This window comes from Cygnus olor, chromosome 1 (genome assembly GCF_009769625.2).
Source record: "Cygnus olor isolate bCygOlo1 chromosome 1, bCygOlo1.pri.v2, whole genome shotgun sequence".
NCBI lineage: Eukaryota > Metazoa > Chordata > Aves > Anseriformes > Anatidae > Cygnus > Cygnus olor.
In genome coordinates, this window is record NC_049169.1 from 39,012,392 (window position 1) to 39,029,113 (window position 16,722).

General features: G+C 38.7%; 1 protein-coding gene across 1 annotated transcript in view; it reads left to right on the top strand.

The window, feature by feature from the left end:
- The window catches only part of LGR5 (leucine rich repeat containing G protein-coupled receptor 5), a 91,198-nt gene that overhangs the window by 10,763 nt on the left and 63,713 nt on the right, over positions 1-16,722 (top strand). The gene's annotated exons all lie outside the window — the stretch shown is intronic.

A 16,722-nucleotide genomic window follows, 5' to 3' on the forward strand; every position in this document is an offset into this window, starting at 1 on the left:
GCGCAGAGGGCTTCCGTTAAAAGTGTTCGCAGCTTTCCTAAGGCAGCAGTGAGGTGGCTGCTCAAAACTATGTACTGATTGAGGTTAGACCATAAGAAAATAAGCACTCTGTGTGTCATCATGGAACAATATGAATCTGGTAAATGTCTGGATGTCCTAGCCACAGACGAATAACAGAAAAACATTTTTAAAAAAATAATAAAAAAACTCCTTGGCAGCAAAGCCTGATGTCTCTATTCTTTGGGCCAGTAATATCATTACTAACATTAAAGGTAAATAAAAGACACGTAACAAAATCAGACATGGAATAAGCCTCCTATTTGTTCCCTGACTATAACATAGTGTGGTTTATCAGAAGTGATTCCAGCAGTGAAAACATTTGGTAATCTATCATTTGTTACCAAGATTAGACAACAATCTGTGTCCCTCTCTGCTATCAAGTCCATCACAAGGAAATGCCTCGGACCTGCATTCCCCATCGTGGCTCCTCAGAAGATGGCTGTCTGACAAAGCGACTGGTGCATTTGCTTGCTGTTTGACTCGTGGAGCAGCTCCTGGCTTCTTAGGCAAAGCGAGGTGTTCAAAGTGTGACAGGCAAGCTGCTGCATCGGTCCGCTTGGGTGCAATTACCGCAGGCCTGTTGCTACTGCCGCGGCCTCGGGTGCACTTGGGGAACACGTGGTGCGGGCCTGTGTAAGCTGACCCGAAAGGAGCAGCCCAGGGCTGCGCCAGGTGGGGAGGATGACACACAACAAAGGGATCTCAGCATTTTTCTTTATGCACCATGGCAGCATTATTGATGGAGCTGAAATGTGAGGTGGAATTTCGCAGGAGTTACAGTAAGAAAGAGGCTTTGAAGTTGCATACTAAGATGATTCTACAGGGATGTTTCAGCGCATATCATTCTTGAGTATTTTAATGATGGAATTTATATATGTTTTTCTCTTCTAGTTAAAATAGCTTTGAATAGTTTGTCATAAGCCATGTCAGATACAAAGAAATAATTTATCTGTGCACAGGGACTGATCTCGGTGCATGGGGATCTAACTGTGGAGAAAGAAGCCCCAACAACATACAGGTATTCAAACTCAGTCTTTCCTTACACATCATAACCTATCTGAATAGATAATGCATCTCAATTAAAATCAGAAGTTTTATTTGTTATTAATAATTTTCATTTATTTAGTATTCATAATCTTGTTGACAGGATTGTCTCCGACCATCAGATTTGGTAAAATTGTGTAATTATATGTTCGGATAGGCAAGGTGATGGTTAGGTTTTATTGCTGTTTTCTGCTGGTACGGGATCATACACTAGAAATTGTTACAAAAGCACTGAGAGCACAAATTGCATTAACATAGTACATTGAGTATTAACATAAGACACAATATTGATGGATAAAAATTCAAACTAGACAAAGAAAAGTACAATTAGGCCATGGAATAATGTCTTTAAACATGTAACATTGAATAGCCCTGCAGTTTCCTTAAAATAAATAAATAAACAACACTTAACCTTCACACTGTAGGGAAACAAATTTGAGATGTCAGCATGTAAGCATATACATGAGGCTGAGTGATATTCTGAAGTGAGTACATGATGTTCTGAAATGAATGCAAGATTGATTGTAATACCAATTCTGTACCTCTTGCTGCTGTTGCAGTATTTCACAGAGCGCATGATGCAGTTCACTTTGAAAGACGCTGATTAGGACCAGTTTCATAAGGGATATTGGAGCAGAATTTAAGCTGCTTCTAAAAGCCAGGTTTGGCAAGGACAGCTAGAGGTTCCTTTTGCCATTTTAAAATATTTTCCACTGTAGGTTACTTAGGACAGCAACACATTTTACCAAGAAAGTAGGAAATGCCTAAGGCAGTTTTTCAGAAAAGCAGTCAGCTCACAGCTACCCCGGGAGCTACTCCGCTCTTTGGAGCTGTCAGGCAGGAACATGAGGGACTTCCATCGGCTTCTGAGGAGGCTTGCCGTATACTGCTGTCAGCCTGCCCCTGAGAGGGATAGTTCCTTGGAGGCACGTGATCTGCATCCACACTGATCCCCAGCTGGGAGAAGTCAGTGAAGCAGTTCCCGAGTTCTGTTACAAATGGTCAGGATCTGCCTGGTCTATTGATTTAGTTCTGTAGTTGAAATCATTGCCTTTCCCTGCATCTTAAAAGACTTGCATCTGTGCTCTTAAACCTTCAATATGTAGATGACCTGACAATATAACTACAAGCTTTGCTAGTTCCAGATAAATGTCTCCAGTAGAATGACTGGATTCATTATACGTAGTGTTGTCTAGTTTCTGGAGACGCACAAATGCAGGATAATGCAAATGCTTGCATCTTCAGGTTAATTGCTTTGGCTGCAATGCTTCTGGATGGTGCAGAAGCTCCACACAGCAGCTCATAAATTCTTATCCTCAATATAAAGTGTAAAATGCACAAAGATATAGAAGTCAGTGTAATTTTTCTCAGTATCTGAATCTTTCATTCTGTCAAAGTAGAAATACTTTTTATAGATTAAATTTTCCCTTAGATACCAAGGTATCTTATATTCACGGGAGTTAGGCAGTTACATACTTTCGGATAGAAGTGCAGACCTAGCTATTTTGTGTTTGGAAGGAAAAAGAGATCATGATGTAATTGGTGTGACATAGGTAATCCAAATGCGGGGACTATTACTTCCATATTATCTGCTCAATGCCCGATCCATTCCTAGTAAGCCTGTGTTCACTCTCTGCATCTGTAAGTGCCTATACTGCTTTTAAGACCTCTATCCTTACCATATTTAAGCTATTAAAGTAAGAAAGAGATGCCTTACAACGGAAAGCTAATAGCACATTCAAACTTCTCAGCTTACTATCCTAGGTCTAGCAAGAGATTTTTATAAGCTATTATAAGAGATTTTTCTAGCTATTGAGTCTGAAGTGTGTTTCTTACTTTTTAAGACATTAGCTGATAAGATGAAGATTGGATATCAGAAGATTATTTCCTTTGCAAGTTGCAGTTGGTAGAACACATAAATATATTTGTGTGCTTGTATGCAGGCTGGGAAAGAGGTTCTGGCAAATATTTATTTTTACATTAGTTTTTATATTCTATCTCATTTAAAGGTGCCTGACAGTCGCTTGGAGATCTGCAAACTTCTACACCTACATTGCTTAAAGGCAAGAGCATGACTGTACGTGTAAAGGCAGTGGAGAATAAGACAGCTGTCTAAATTTGATCCTCAGATCACTGATTAGTTTTCTGTCATATTCCTAGGTCTGTCCTCACATGGAAGTAGATACTTTCAAATAAATGTGAAAACTGAATGGTCTTGTTATCACAGTGAACTGTGTAAGCTCTGGTAACAGAGAGTCAAATTATTAAAGTCTACAAATTATAAAGCAATTAAATGGAGAAAATCAGCGCTGAATTATTAGGCAAGCTGTATTTTTAAAGGGATCAGACCAAGATGATTAAATCTGTATCTCATTCTAATAGTGGCCACACCTAGCTGTTTTGGAAGGTATTTAACTACTGCTACCTTTTAAGTAAGAACAAATCCCTGTGTCCCATGGTATTTTAATATGCTTGTGAATATTCTTATTCCTGAGAACATACTGATCCATCCTAATTGCTGTCAAAATATTAATCTCAGCTGCCCCAAGACAATAGTTTTTTACAGCTACAAATATGGTGTTTTTTAAAGATTATTTTTTTTCATGGTTAAATATTGATAGCTTTATTATCACAGGAACCTGTTATTAAGAGGATTGTTTCTCATTTTGAAGAGTGTATATACAGGTATAGTTTAACAATCCTTTTCATCTTCTTTCTAAATGAAACAGTCAATCTTTTTTTTTTTTCTTTATCCTCCTATAGTAAGTTGTTTTTTTTTTAAATTCTTTCAAGCAAGTGTTCTCGAAAATAGTGGATAATCAATGGATACTGATTTTTTTTCCAATTCTTTGCTTACCAAAATGAATAAAAAAAATACAGTAATCCAAAATCAGCTCAGTTGCAGAGGTGTGACTGAGAGCCAGTTTTGGACTTTGAAATAATTGCTGTACCTGAAAAGGTAACAGGATAAGGACTGAGTGGACATACTGGGTTTGGCCCAAAGATTGTACTTGAGGGATAACTCATCAAATGCTATAGCAGTGATGGTTTAGTGAACAGGATGGGAGAGTGTAGGAGAAGCTTGATTTATATGCTTTATTTTCTGGTATGTTTTTTCTCTTCTGGTTTCATCAGGATAGAATCTCCTCATACAAAAGCATAAGAAATTAAAATGGACTTTTTTATTGCAAGCTGTGAAGGGTAACAGATTTAGGACTTGCTAGATCTGAGGAAAAACATTTTAGAAGGAGAGGTGTTCCACCAAAAGTGTACTTCCAAGGTGCTAGCATGTGTGATGACTCCCAACACTCACAGCTCAAGCACAACTGCTAATTTCAGTTTGCAGGGCAGAGCACTGGGAAAAGCACTGGCTTTCTGCAGCTGAATGCCTTGAGTAGGAGCCACTTGCCTTTGCTGGTTGAGCTTCTGAATTCACAGAGTTGGAAAAAGACAGAGCTCAGAATTTTCTGGAAGATTGGATTTGGAATAGAAAACTCAGAAAAAATGTGATTTCATATTAAGAGTCTCTCAGCAAGAGAGACAGTTTAAGATGTTCGTGTTGCTTTCCTTTATGCAAAGCCAGTTGTTCCCACCCTCCTGCTCTAGGCTTCATCTCCTTTGGCTGTGCTGACTTAGCTCTTTGTTGGGCAGTGCTCCCAAGCAGATCTGTGAAAAAATCTGGTCTAAAAAGAAACACATTTTTGGTCTTTGAAAAATACATCTCTCATTTCACTGATCAGTTTTAGAATGTAACTGCAGAAATGGCCAAACCAGTGGAGCTGAAGGGACAGGGACAACCAAGGGGAGAATGGTCAGCTGCCAAAGGGGAGTAGAAAACTCTTCAAGTACTCTTGTACCATTGCAGTTTCCAGTGCAGAACTGAAGATACAGAAAACCATGAGGGTGGATTTTTCTCATCTTAAATTTATATGTACATTATCCAAACTCTTTTGCTTTTATTAGCTGTGTGTAGTTGATAAACAGCTTTTCATAAAAAAAAAAAAAAATCATTGTAGGTGCTTATAATAGGCACAATATAAATTCTGCAGATTATTCCAAATGAGTCTAGAATTAAGCAAAACCTGCAGAACAGAGTTAAACATACACAGAGCACATGGGTTGGTTTACATGAGTAGAGAGAGAACTTTTCACCCAGACATAGCTCTATTAAAACAATCACAGAGCAGGTCTTGAATTTGTGAGTCAAATAAATACAAAGTTTATACACCAAATAATTTCTAAATAATAACTGGAAAGACATCCCTTCCCCTCCATAAAGATGTTCCTGCAGGTAAAACATTTTGTCCACTTAATGGCAAACTCCACCCAAGATACATATATCATTGGCCCACAGACCACACAAGCCCATGAAAGAAAGAAAGCTCATCAAATATGAAGGTACAGTTGAAAATATCACCTTACTCTGAAATTGCTATGAAATACATCATCCAGAATAGAGCTCCAATAAATTATTAGCAACAGGACTCTAATGATTATTATAACCCTATGGAGAGCAGTATGGCTTGTGTCTATATACTTGACATCTTTTTACAAGCATAATTTCATTCCTTTTGACACTGTGGCACTGTTATGATGCAATAACAGGAAAAAAGCATTTTAATAAGTGACTGCAGCAGCCAATTTCAAATATATTTGCTGTTTTTACCTTATTCTCTATACAGAAAAGGAATATTCTCTTGCATCTCCCAGCTGCCATTGCTTGTTTTGAAAATCAAGCCAAATTCTGCCTTTTGTATGCATTCCCGACCAATGTTCAACAAGTAAAACATCTAAAAATAAGGCAGGCACTTTTAGTAGGCTATCATCTTAAATATCTCTGGTTGCCCGGAGAAGCTGTGGATGCCCCATCCTTGGAGCTGTTCATGGCCAGGTTCGAAGGGGACTTGGCCAACCTGGTCTAGTGGGTAACATCCTTGCCCACGGCCGGGGGGGTGGAACTAGATGATCTTTAAGGGTCCTTCCAACCTGAGCCATTCTGTTACCCTGTGATATCACCTAAAAAAAAAAAAAAAAAAAAAAAAAAGCAAGATGTAGACACATTTGTATTTCTAAAAAGGTAAGCCATTCTCCAATTTTCTTTTTTTTTTTTTAATTCAGAAATATAAGAAATGGTACACTTGGGGCATTAAAGAAAGTATATCTTTATAATAATGAATCATCTCATTTTGTGTCTGGTACAGTAGTCCTGGGCCTGCGCTTTACATGAATTTTACTATATGACAATCTTGACAGAACTATTTTTTGTTATTAAGTTTTGTATTTTAACATTTTCAAGCCAGTTCTGTGTTTCTTAATATTAAGTAATAACTCCCCAAAATATCTTTCGTAATTACATTCGGTATATATAACGTGATAAGGAATTGCGTTAAAAGCATAACAAGATAAATAGAGCTGTATTTTGAAACCTTGCTTCTCCTCCATGTGTTTAAGGCAAAGAAAACTGCTATATGTATTATTCTGTAATAAGTGTTTCTTAAAATTGGCTTTATTTGTTTTACAGTTTAGAAAACCCTGCTTTAAGGTAGCTTTAAGAGCATGTTCATTTCATTATCATTAAATCAACGAGCAGAGCTTCTTTCTGCCATTCTCTGGCAAGATTAATGGGTTTTGGCATGATTTGTGCATCTAAAAGTGAAAGCTCTTGCTGTGTAAGCTAGCAAGCTTGACTAACTCTCAGTTGTGCTAAGTTCATAAACCTATTTTAAGGTTTTACCTTTGACTAAAGATTAAAGGTAATGACTTCATGCTGCTACCTTTGAATATATGATACTCTACCACGATTATGGTTAGTAAGTGTTCATAAAATATTGAATATAGATTGTATAGTACACATGTGAAAAAATGTCTGTAATGGATATTTGGCAACATCCAGCAAACTGTCGTTTTTGAGGATTTAAAATGAGATTTCACAAAAGAATTGATACATTAATATTAAACACCTGCATATATCTAAATGCTTGAAATACTAAATGATAGAACTAGTAAAGTGTATAACAGGAACAAATCATTTATATTTCAAAACAACTTACACTTGAATCAAAAAAGTGAACAATTATGATTTGACTTGATTTGATTTGATTTAAAGCTGGCTTGCTCAGCAAAGCCATTTTAACCTGTAAAGCATTCCAGTTACTATCAGGTTTTTCACCTTTCCAGACAACCCTAGAATCAGTATTCAGAAAAGCCTAAGGAAAGGAGAAAAGAGAGGAAAAAATATTTTCAGCCTGTCTGACAAGACTACATAAAAAGCTCATGATCAAAGGGTCTTAAATACACGTTACTGGTGTGACAAACAACATTTTTGTCCCTTTATTAGATTTATTTTTCTTCTGAAAACTGCAGTGGCCAGTGCATAGTTTGTGAAAGAAAGCTGGCAGGGTTGTATTCTTTGATTCCTAATTAACACCTTCAGTCTCAAAAGAGGACTAACAGAAATACCATAAAATGTTGCAGCTGCATTGTTATTCCGCTTGGTTGATTTGTTAAAAGTCGGCTGGGCATTGGCAGCTGCAATAAAGGAAAAGCTCAATGGATGTTTTGTATTGTGCCCACTGAAGTGAAAGAAGGCAACCATTTTATTTTCAAATGGGCAGCTGCATAGTGATGTTTAAATGGAGCTAAATGTGAGATTTACTGTTAATTTATAGTAATTGGTTATAAATAAAGTAGCAGTATAGCTTGGCTTTCATCTATTAAAGCCACAGAACCCAAATCGAAGGGAAATGAGTTATGAAGGGTAAAAAGTGAACAGTAAGATGCTAGAGCGATAGAAAATGCTGCTTGAAGGGGTTACTTCGAAGGAGCAGCAGTATTTGGTTGTGCGGTGTAGCAGCCACCTTGGCAGCAGCTAGCCGAGCCACTCTTTAGATTGTGCTTTGAGAAGCAAAGGTAGGCATCGCTTTGTCCCCCATAGTGAAAACAAAAATTTTAATCTGGGATCAGAACCAAATGCAATTCTGCCGGCAGTGCATAGGTTTGTGTTTTGGGTGGCAGAATAAAGGAGGCGTTTAACTCTGGTCAGATAAATCTCGCTCACATTCAAAAAATGCAATTAGGGAAATATGTAAATCTAGATGTTTCATCAAATGCTAGCTGAGGGGTTACCAGTTCTTTCCTTGCACAATGACTGAACTAAAGAACTTCAGTGTCTGTGTAAGAACCATTGTCCCAGCCCCAGAGCCTGTTGGAAACAGAGTCCAGACTGGCCGTGGGAAATACCTACATATTTGACACAGGCCCCGTTTCTGAGAGAAAAGGGGGTGGAACAGAAAGTATGGAGATTTTACTGTTGCATTCTAATCAGCCATGATCTGCCTAATTTGCTTTGATCAGGAAGATAAACTAATTTTCCTATAGGCTGGATGAAAGTAATTAGCAATCCAATGCTTTCATGTTTTTGAAAGGGGTAAAGAAAAGAAGAGCAGAAATTGTAATGGTGGGAGCAAAGTACATCTTTTCGGCTCATCTGAAAGCATTGTTAGTTGAAAATAGGATGGTGCCATAAGAGAGAGGCCCTGATTAAGGTGGTTTTATGGGCCGGGGTGTCATTGTACACCACGATCTGTAATGCTATGCAGCTAGCAGCTAAAAGTTTCTGAAGATCAGTTTAACATGAATTTTAGTATATTTAGATTCTCTCTTTAGATTCTCTCCACTCTTTTGTGGAAAGGGGATATCCCAGATAAACAGTACATCTGCCGGTCACTGAGGATGCTGTTTGATTTCCCAAGGTATTTTGATACTTCTCCACAGTCGTGGTGGAATAACTCAATGGTTAACTACAGTCTGGATCTGCTGCTGCCATAAGACTTAAAGATGAGGGTTTCTAAGTAGACACTGTGAAAGCAAAAAAAGCCCTAGCCGTAGCCTAAGCCAAATCGCTGGATACCCTGCCTCCTGATTGTGTTACGGAGCAGCTGTGCAGCTCTGCAGGCCTGAGCTGTGGCTGTCAGCCTAACACACGCTGTGGTATAGTATACCTCAGCTAAGTTTTTTGGGAGCTGTTACTCCTCTTCTCCTTGGCTTCAACCATTCTGTTTAAGTATAAATCAAGATGCCCAGGAAGAGATTAAGTTTCAGTCTAAAACCATGAACATGCAGACAGTGTGAAGTGCCAGGACATGGTCCTGCAGTCTTTACCCAGGCAAACAGTTCAGGTAATCTTGCTGAAGTCCATGGGGCACAGAATCCCCCACTTTTAATACCCATCTTAAAAATGAAGAATGCTCTGGAAACACATAGTAACAAGTCTAAGTAGTCTTAAACTAAGAAGTTTTTAAAGAACACGTGTTCCTGTATTTTTTGATGTTTGCTGCCAGTCAACAGTCTGAGGTTCTGTCAGTAACGTGCCTGTTATCATAAACAGATCTCTAAATTGTCCATCACACATAGCTTGGAAGAAATTACTGAACTCCTTTGTTCAGCATTCAGCTATCTCACTCTCACAAACTTGTCCTACAAGGGCATAGAAGGTGTTTTGGGGAGGACATTGGGGTCTAGAACGCCCATTCCTTGCAGGGGGCAGACAAACCTAAAGTATTAGGGCCTCACATTTGCACATACTTTTGTGCTGTGCAATAATAATGCAGAGGAGAATCACGTAACCTTAGGCTGTACTAAATGAAGGTTAAGGATTACGTCTTCCCTCAGGTTTCCCCATTTTGCTATGAATTGAGTAGTGGCAGGCAGCTACAGCCAGTCTGCTTAATAATTCTGTCCACCTACCTCTTCATATTGTGAAAGTTATATTTAAAAAGTCAGATAAGCATAAGGATTCTATTCATCATTTGTGTCTTGGTTGTATTGCAGCCCACAGCCATAATCAGGATTGTGGATCCACTGTGTCAGGAACAGTTAAAACACAGAGGTAGGCTCTATAAAAGCTTTCGTAGGGAAAAAAAAAAAAAAAGGCAGCTATTTGTGATGAATGGGAAAAACATTTTATGGTGTGGATAGAGAAACAGGGGCATATGTTCTATCTCAAGGACGCTCCTATTAAAAAAATAATATCCTTTAAAGACCGAGTTTGGAAAATTAATTTCCCCTGCCAGCAAGATGCATTGAATAGTATTTGCGGGGACAAAAAGTATGTTTCTGTATGATATCACTCTTAGACTGAAGTAGATAACAGATTTTTCGGTTGACTTTTTATCTCCTAAAATACGTTGGCATTGTGAACATCTGCAGTATTTGTATTCCAACCCATGTGATGTCAGCTGCAAAAGCTATGTTAGCATGGATGTGAGAACATGGTCACAAAAATAAAAATTGATGGAAGAGTTACAAAGAAAAGTAGAAGCATTCATTGAAGTACTGCTGAGAGTTACAGTTAGCCTGGGAACATTTATAGTTTATGCTTAAGGAGGCAGCACCACCTCATAGGTAAAGCACTGATCTGACGTCCAGGAGACGTGTATTTTCTTCCCAGGTTCACAATGGTGTTGCTTAGTGCCACAACAAAATTAGTTCATCTCCCTTTCTAGAATTTCCTCAACTTCTAAATAGTAGCTAACTCTTTCTTTAGGAGCTCTCTGAAAAGTACTGCGTAATTGAATATTATTGTACCAAAAAAAAGTGTAGGAAGGAAGACCTGGCAAGCATGTAATTACTTTTGGCCAGATAAGATGCTCATGCTCTGAAAATTCTTTCTCAACCCCACTGCCCCTCCAGCCCTTGCCAGTACACATCATTCTTGGTTATCTGTGGGCAAAAGTTGCTCCCCTGACACTCCCAGGAGGAAAAGATAGCAATTGTGTCTGAGACCTTTCAATTACATCACATTTTCTGTAGGATGTGAGCTAGAGTGCAGATCCCTGCTTTATTCACAAACCTGGGGAAGGATGAGGTTGCTTTTGTCCCCCTTTCTGAGCTACACAGAATTTAGTTTCTTAAATCCTTAGGGTTTTTCAGAATCAAAATTGTGAGGAGATAAGAGGATTTGTGACTCCTATGGGAGGAAAACACTGACCCTAATTCTAAAAGTTGTCCTTCTTCCATAATGTTCTGTTCATTACAAGGCTAACTTTTTTTAAAAAATAACTTTCTTGTGGTAATCTGGAAATCTAACTCTCATAATGGTGCAGAAAAAGTTTTACAAGGAATACTTCGCTCTCCTGTGATATCACGCATTTCCAGTCCCAAAAGATTCAACATTCATTTGAAGTAACATCTACACAGAATTTTTTAGAAAAATGTGTGAGCTCTGCCTGTGTTCCTAACCATCTGGAAAGCATCAGCAAAACGCCGTGTCTAACCTTACCTGAGTACTAGCCATACCAAAAGGATGCATTTTATCTAAAGACACCTAAGAATCTGCATGGGAGACAAACCTGCTCCATCTCATTGAACCTAAGGGAATGCAACTGCAAGACAGAAACCTGCATGAAGCTAGGCTCCCTAAGCTCTACTCTCATGGAACATACCCTGAGTTACAGAGAAGAAAGATTTCAAAAGTCATGAAGTGTTGTTACAGACTAACTTCCACTCACTTCTGGTAGGGTTTTACTAATTTTTATTAAATCATCCTTTAAAAGTGTTTTTTATTTGTAGTAGACCTTGCCTGTTTATATTTTTATAAAACAAAGACCAACAATCAAATCACAAGTTTTAAAATATACTGACAAAAAAGATAAATTTTCACTTTCCTGCATAAAAGAAACTTTTTTTTTTTTTTTAATTAAAAGGAAGGCTGAGTAAAACTACCCAGGCCATGACAGCGTGCTTCAGAGATCATAAATCTGTTATATCAGTGCAGAGAAGGAATCATCTAATTCCTTTACACCACCACTACTCTGAATTCTATGTACACATTTTATCTTGTAATTCAGGTGTTCCTGAAGTTGACTGAGCTGGTATTCAGCTCCAGATTGACATGTGGATCTAAATGCAGATGTCCAGAGTAAGCAAAGTGTCTCCACTGTCCCAGTGGTGAGCGGAGGAGCACTGGAGAGCTTTGGAGAGCACTGATCAAAGTCACTTACCTGAAGATGAGATCAATCTCTCTAGATTTAGCTGACTATGCTAAGAGCTCAGAAGCCGTTTCACATGTGGACAGCTAACTTAGGGTTGTTAGAGCTGAATGCCAGTCTCAGAGCTCAACACAATTGCCTAAGCATAGGTAGCTATTGCACTTGAATTGCCTTTGTGTATCCTGCCTGGGCTTCAGATGTCTCTTCAGAAGAGAGGGTCTTGTCATAGATGATAATGTGCCAGGCTCGTGTAGATGTCTCAGGTAACCAAGGATATTTCAGATGACTCTAGATGCCTATGCTTAGCCAACTAAATTGAGTTTCTGTTCTTTAATGCAGCAGGAAGCAGGAGCTTCATTTAGATGTTCTCACATACCTTTCTCATGCCATTTAAGGTACTATAGGCTATCTCACATGTCCCCCTGGGATAAATATGAGATGGCCTTTACAGGAGGCACCCCCTACTGTGGGGAGAGTTGCTTGGAAGACAGGGGATACCCTAATGCATCTCAAGATGTGACCCAGAGATAAAAAATCGGGCCTAGTTTACATTTAATCAGTGGCATGGTTCCTCTGATTAAAGTACAAAGTCTTTTCAGTTGATAGCAAAAAATGGAGAGGCACATGTCCACAAGAGTTGATTGTAAGGTAGACAAAAGAAGCAGGTGCAAGGTGTGGCCTTCATGCATAGTTGATGTAATTTTACACATATAAATACTTGACTAAGATTTTCCCTTTCGACAGTTCCTGTAGGAACGGGTTATCTGTGTGTATCCTTGTGAGGGATGTCCAATGAATTTCACTGATCCCCAGTTTGGGTGTTCTTGTCATTCATAGTAAATCATCCACTATGGTGAAAAGGTCTATCTGTTCAAACACTGAGATCTATCTGGATCAGGGAAAAATTGACAGGGATCTGTTTTCCTTTTTGCCTAGCATTGCATCACTGGCACCTCTTCAAATTTTGCCTGGACTCTCCAGTGCATGATCTCATTCTGTTTTTCTTCTTTTCTATGATGCAAAAACATTTTGACCTGGCTATTTTAATAATAATAATAGTAATGATGATAACAATGCTTTGTACCCTTCAAAATGGTGTTACTTATTGGATGCAAAATGCAAAATGTCAGACAGGAGGTAACATAGACCTTAACAGGACATAAGAACAGCTTAAATAAAAGTGCGTGTGTATGTGTGTGTGAGAGGAGCATAGAATGTGAGAGCTTAAAGTCTGTTTGGTTTGTTTAGAGAAAGCTAAATCAATATGGTATTACTATAAAATATGAACATGAGGCGGTGTGTAACATAAATTATTAAACCTCATAAATGTATGATTTTTATAAAATACTATGAAGTAAAAATGTTGAACTATGATTATTATGAAGTTCTTATCTTTACTTTTAATATAAAACAAACAAAAAGTCTCCTGACATCTGATTAAGGGAAATTTTATACTGTTTCATTAGATGAAGCAATCAGGTTGTGCTTTAATCAGTTTCATTGTTGAATTGGAAGAAACATACCGTCCACTCTTAAAATAGTAATGTAATTGTGAAGTTGTCAGTCTGGGGTTCCTATTTGAACTGATTACACTTGAAAAATAACAAGCCATGACAAATAGAGGGGCTAGGTTTCAGTAATTCACTAAAGAATGTCTCTACCAAGTCTTTGTGGCAAAATGTCTTGTTTGCAGGACAAATGCAGAGTTGAAATAACAACCCATGAATACCACTGGTGAAATGGCTATGTACACAAGGTGAATGCTAAAGTTTTCCCTTCTGAATGGACCTTTTAATCCAGGCATTATCTAGGCTCTGAAAAAGTCTTCAGTGGCCTTACGTACAGATTAATGGGAAAAGCTGAGACTCGGAGTTGGGCTATTTGCAGAAACAGTTTTCAAGATTTACTGATGGTTGACAAATGCCATTTAAGCTTTCAAAGCCATCAATATGCTATTGAAAGGGATTTAGAGGGAAATCCTCCCACTATAGAAGACGAGGACTTTGAAGGATCTCGGTGGAAGCCCTTGGTCTCCCCACCCCTTCAAACCTTTCACTGGCTTCCTTCAGCATATAGAGCCCTGAAACGCGTGGCTATGGGAAAGGGGGGGGAGGTCCCTTTCAAGGGCGTTTATATATAACCGAATGTGCCAATCTGCTTTTGTTCAGCCATGAGAACTGAATAGAAGTGTTTCCAGAAAAAGTCTCTTGTGCTCATGGTCAGCTTTTCAATAGGCTTTCTGCTAATAGATTTTTAATATGTGAGCTGGAAATCGCGAAATACAAGTTTGAAAATTTTATTGAATTGAAAAATTGCCCAGAAAAGACTCTCTGCCCTATAGCATTTGCTAATGATGCGACCATTTCCTTCTTTAGCACTGGCTTTTAAATAAAAGTAACCTCATACATTATACATGTGACAAGACAAATCACCTGAGTGTTCAGTTTAATTATTTAAAATAATGTCCTGTCTTTTTTTTTTCCACAGACATTTTAAAACCTGTTTCTCTGTCCTTTCTTTTCACTGGTTATTTAAAAGCTCATTTTCAAACCACATGCCTTTATTAAAGATGTCCATTATGGGATTACGTTAGAAAAAAAGAGACCTTAGACTATCGTGTTTTTGTTAAAGTGGTTTTAACTTAGGATCAGGATGGCTTGAAGTCCTCATTTTTTTCACGTGCTGTGCCGGATCTGTAGGAATCAAGGTGAAAATTGTGAAGATCTTGGTAAAGCTTCACAAGTAAAAAACTGGCAGAACCCACCAGAGCCCGCGGTCCTTTTAATTGCAGCAATATTAATGCGTGTGGAGCCATGCAGTGCCATCTTCTTCAACCTGCTGCAAGTACGTGAAAGTGCTGTGATCCAAATCGTTCCAAAATACTGGTTCATCTTCACCCAGAAAGACCTATAGCAATATAGATGATTGTGAGTAGACCTTCTGTTTTCCTGATGGAGCCGACGGGAAAGCTGAACCTTATGTGAGGCAAAAATTGAGCGAAGGCTTGTGAGGAGGAGGAAGGGAAAAACAAGCAGAATGAGCAAATTGCTTTGGAAAGAGAACACCAGGAATTAAAAACATGTACCCAAACAACTGAGGCAGCCATTACAACAAAAACAGAACATTACAACAAAACAGAAAAGAAATAAAGGCTTTAACAGTGAAGAATAGGCAAGTAAAATAAACTGAGATAAACCACATCCTTATTTTTGAACCTCCTCACTTGAAAAAAAAAAAAAGTATAATCATGATTCTGTCTATAGCAAATATGCCACCTTCCTCTCCTTAGTGACCCAAACCAACAGCCATTCTGTCTTTAACTCAACAGATTTCAGAAACAATAAAATAAGAGCTGGAAAAAAATAGGTAGAAATCCTCCTGGTGAAGCCAGCGGTAGGTATTACATTCACTGCTCCAGGCAAAGTGATTTGTTGTTGCATGATTTCACGACTGTGAAATACTGCCTATTGGGTAGAAGCTGGCATTAGGCACCGCGGGCGTGGGACATGTCCTGCTCCCGTGGGAGTCACTGGGAGTTTTGCTGCCAACCTCAGTGGAGCCAGGTGTTCACCCTCAGGCGCTGCTCCAGTGCTGACATTGACTTGCTGTGTTAAAAGTTGTAAGACATGTAAATAATAGGATGACCGATTCTTTCCAGCATTTTTATGGCATTTGGAAAAGCTAAAGAAAAGAATCTTGGAAAGTTAATTTCATGTGCAAAAAAAAAAAAAGCAGAAGAGACAGGTGCAGTGAAGGGAACACACATTGCATGTATGCACACAGGTGCAATAGGGTTGGCTCTATTGCCAACTGTTGCTAGTAAACCGTTGCTAGTTTACATTTGTTAAAGTTTTGGGTTGGCTACTGGTGTTTTACAGTATTGCTCTGTTTTTATCTCCAAGAAGACCCAGAACTGGTATTTCAAACCTGAAACTAAGACATAGCAGCAGATGTGCCTGAACAGTACCAATTGATGACTTGCCCTGAAGAGATTTTCAGTTGATCATTGTAGCAATGACAAGATGTGGTGGGTCACTGGCCTCAAAATGAGATGGCGAAACAGCAGATTATGTAAACACTGCAAATAAAAGGAAGGAAGCTGTGATCATTTAGTCTAGATTGGAGTCTGCTAGTTCTACTCATACCAAGTGTTAGCCCAGCTGATCTCAGTGGAAATAGTCCTGATGTATTTTGCCTGCATGTGTTAATTCTACAGCTCTGATTCCAGGAATTTATTGGAAACGGAAATAAATTGTCCAAAGAGAAGGCACTTTCATACAAGAAGGAGTACAGCCGTTTTCCCTGAAGCTTGTGCTGGTATAGCCACGTGAAAAACACATGGCAGCCCTATCCAACACATGTGAAGTCTCTACTGGAGATTTCTCCTTGGCATTGTACGTTAGTGCGTGCTCAGCCCTGCTCCTTGCCCTGAGTTCCTTACAGCTAGCCCACGTATTTCAGTGCTCTGCTGATTTGAAGGGCAGCTGTTCGGTTACAAGCAAACAAAATGTGAGTGGAGCAGGTACACATAATGTCAGTATAGGATTAAGGATTTGATGTCTCTGTAAATTCAGACTATTTTATACTAGCCCATGATGAGTGAATTTTGAACACCTCAGGCAAAGAAAAT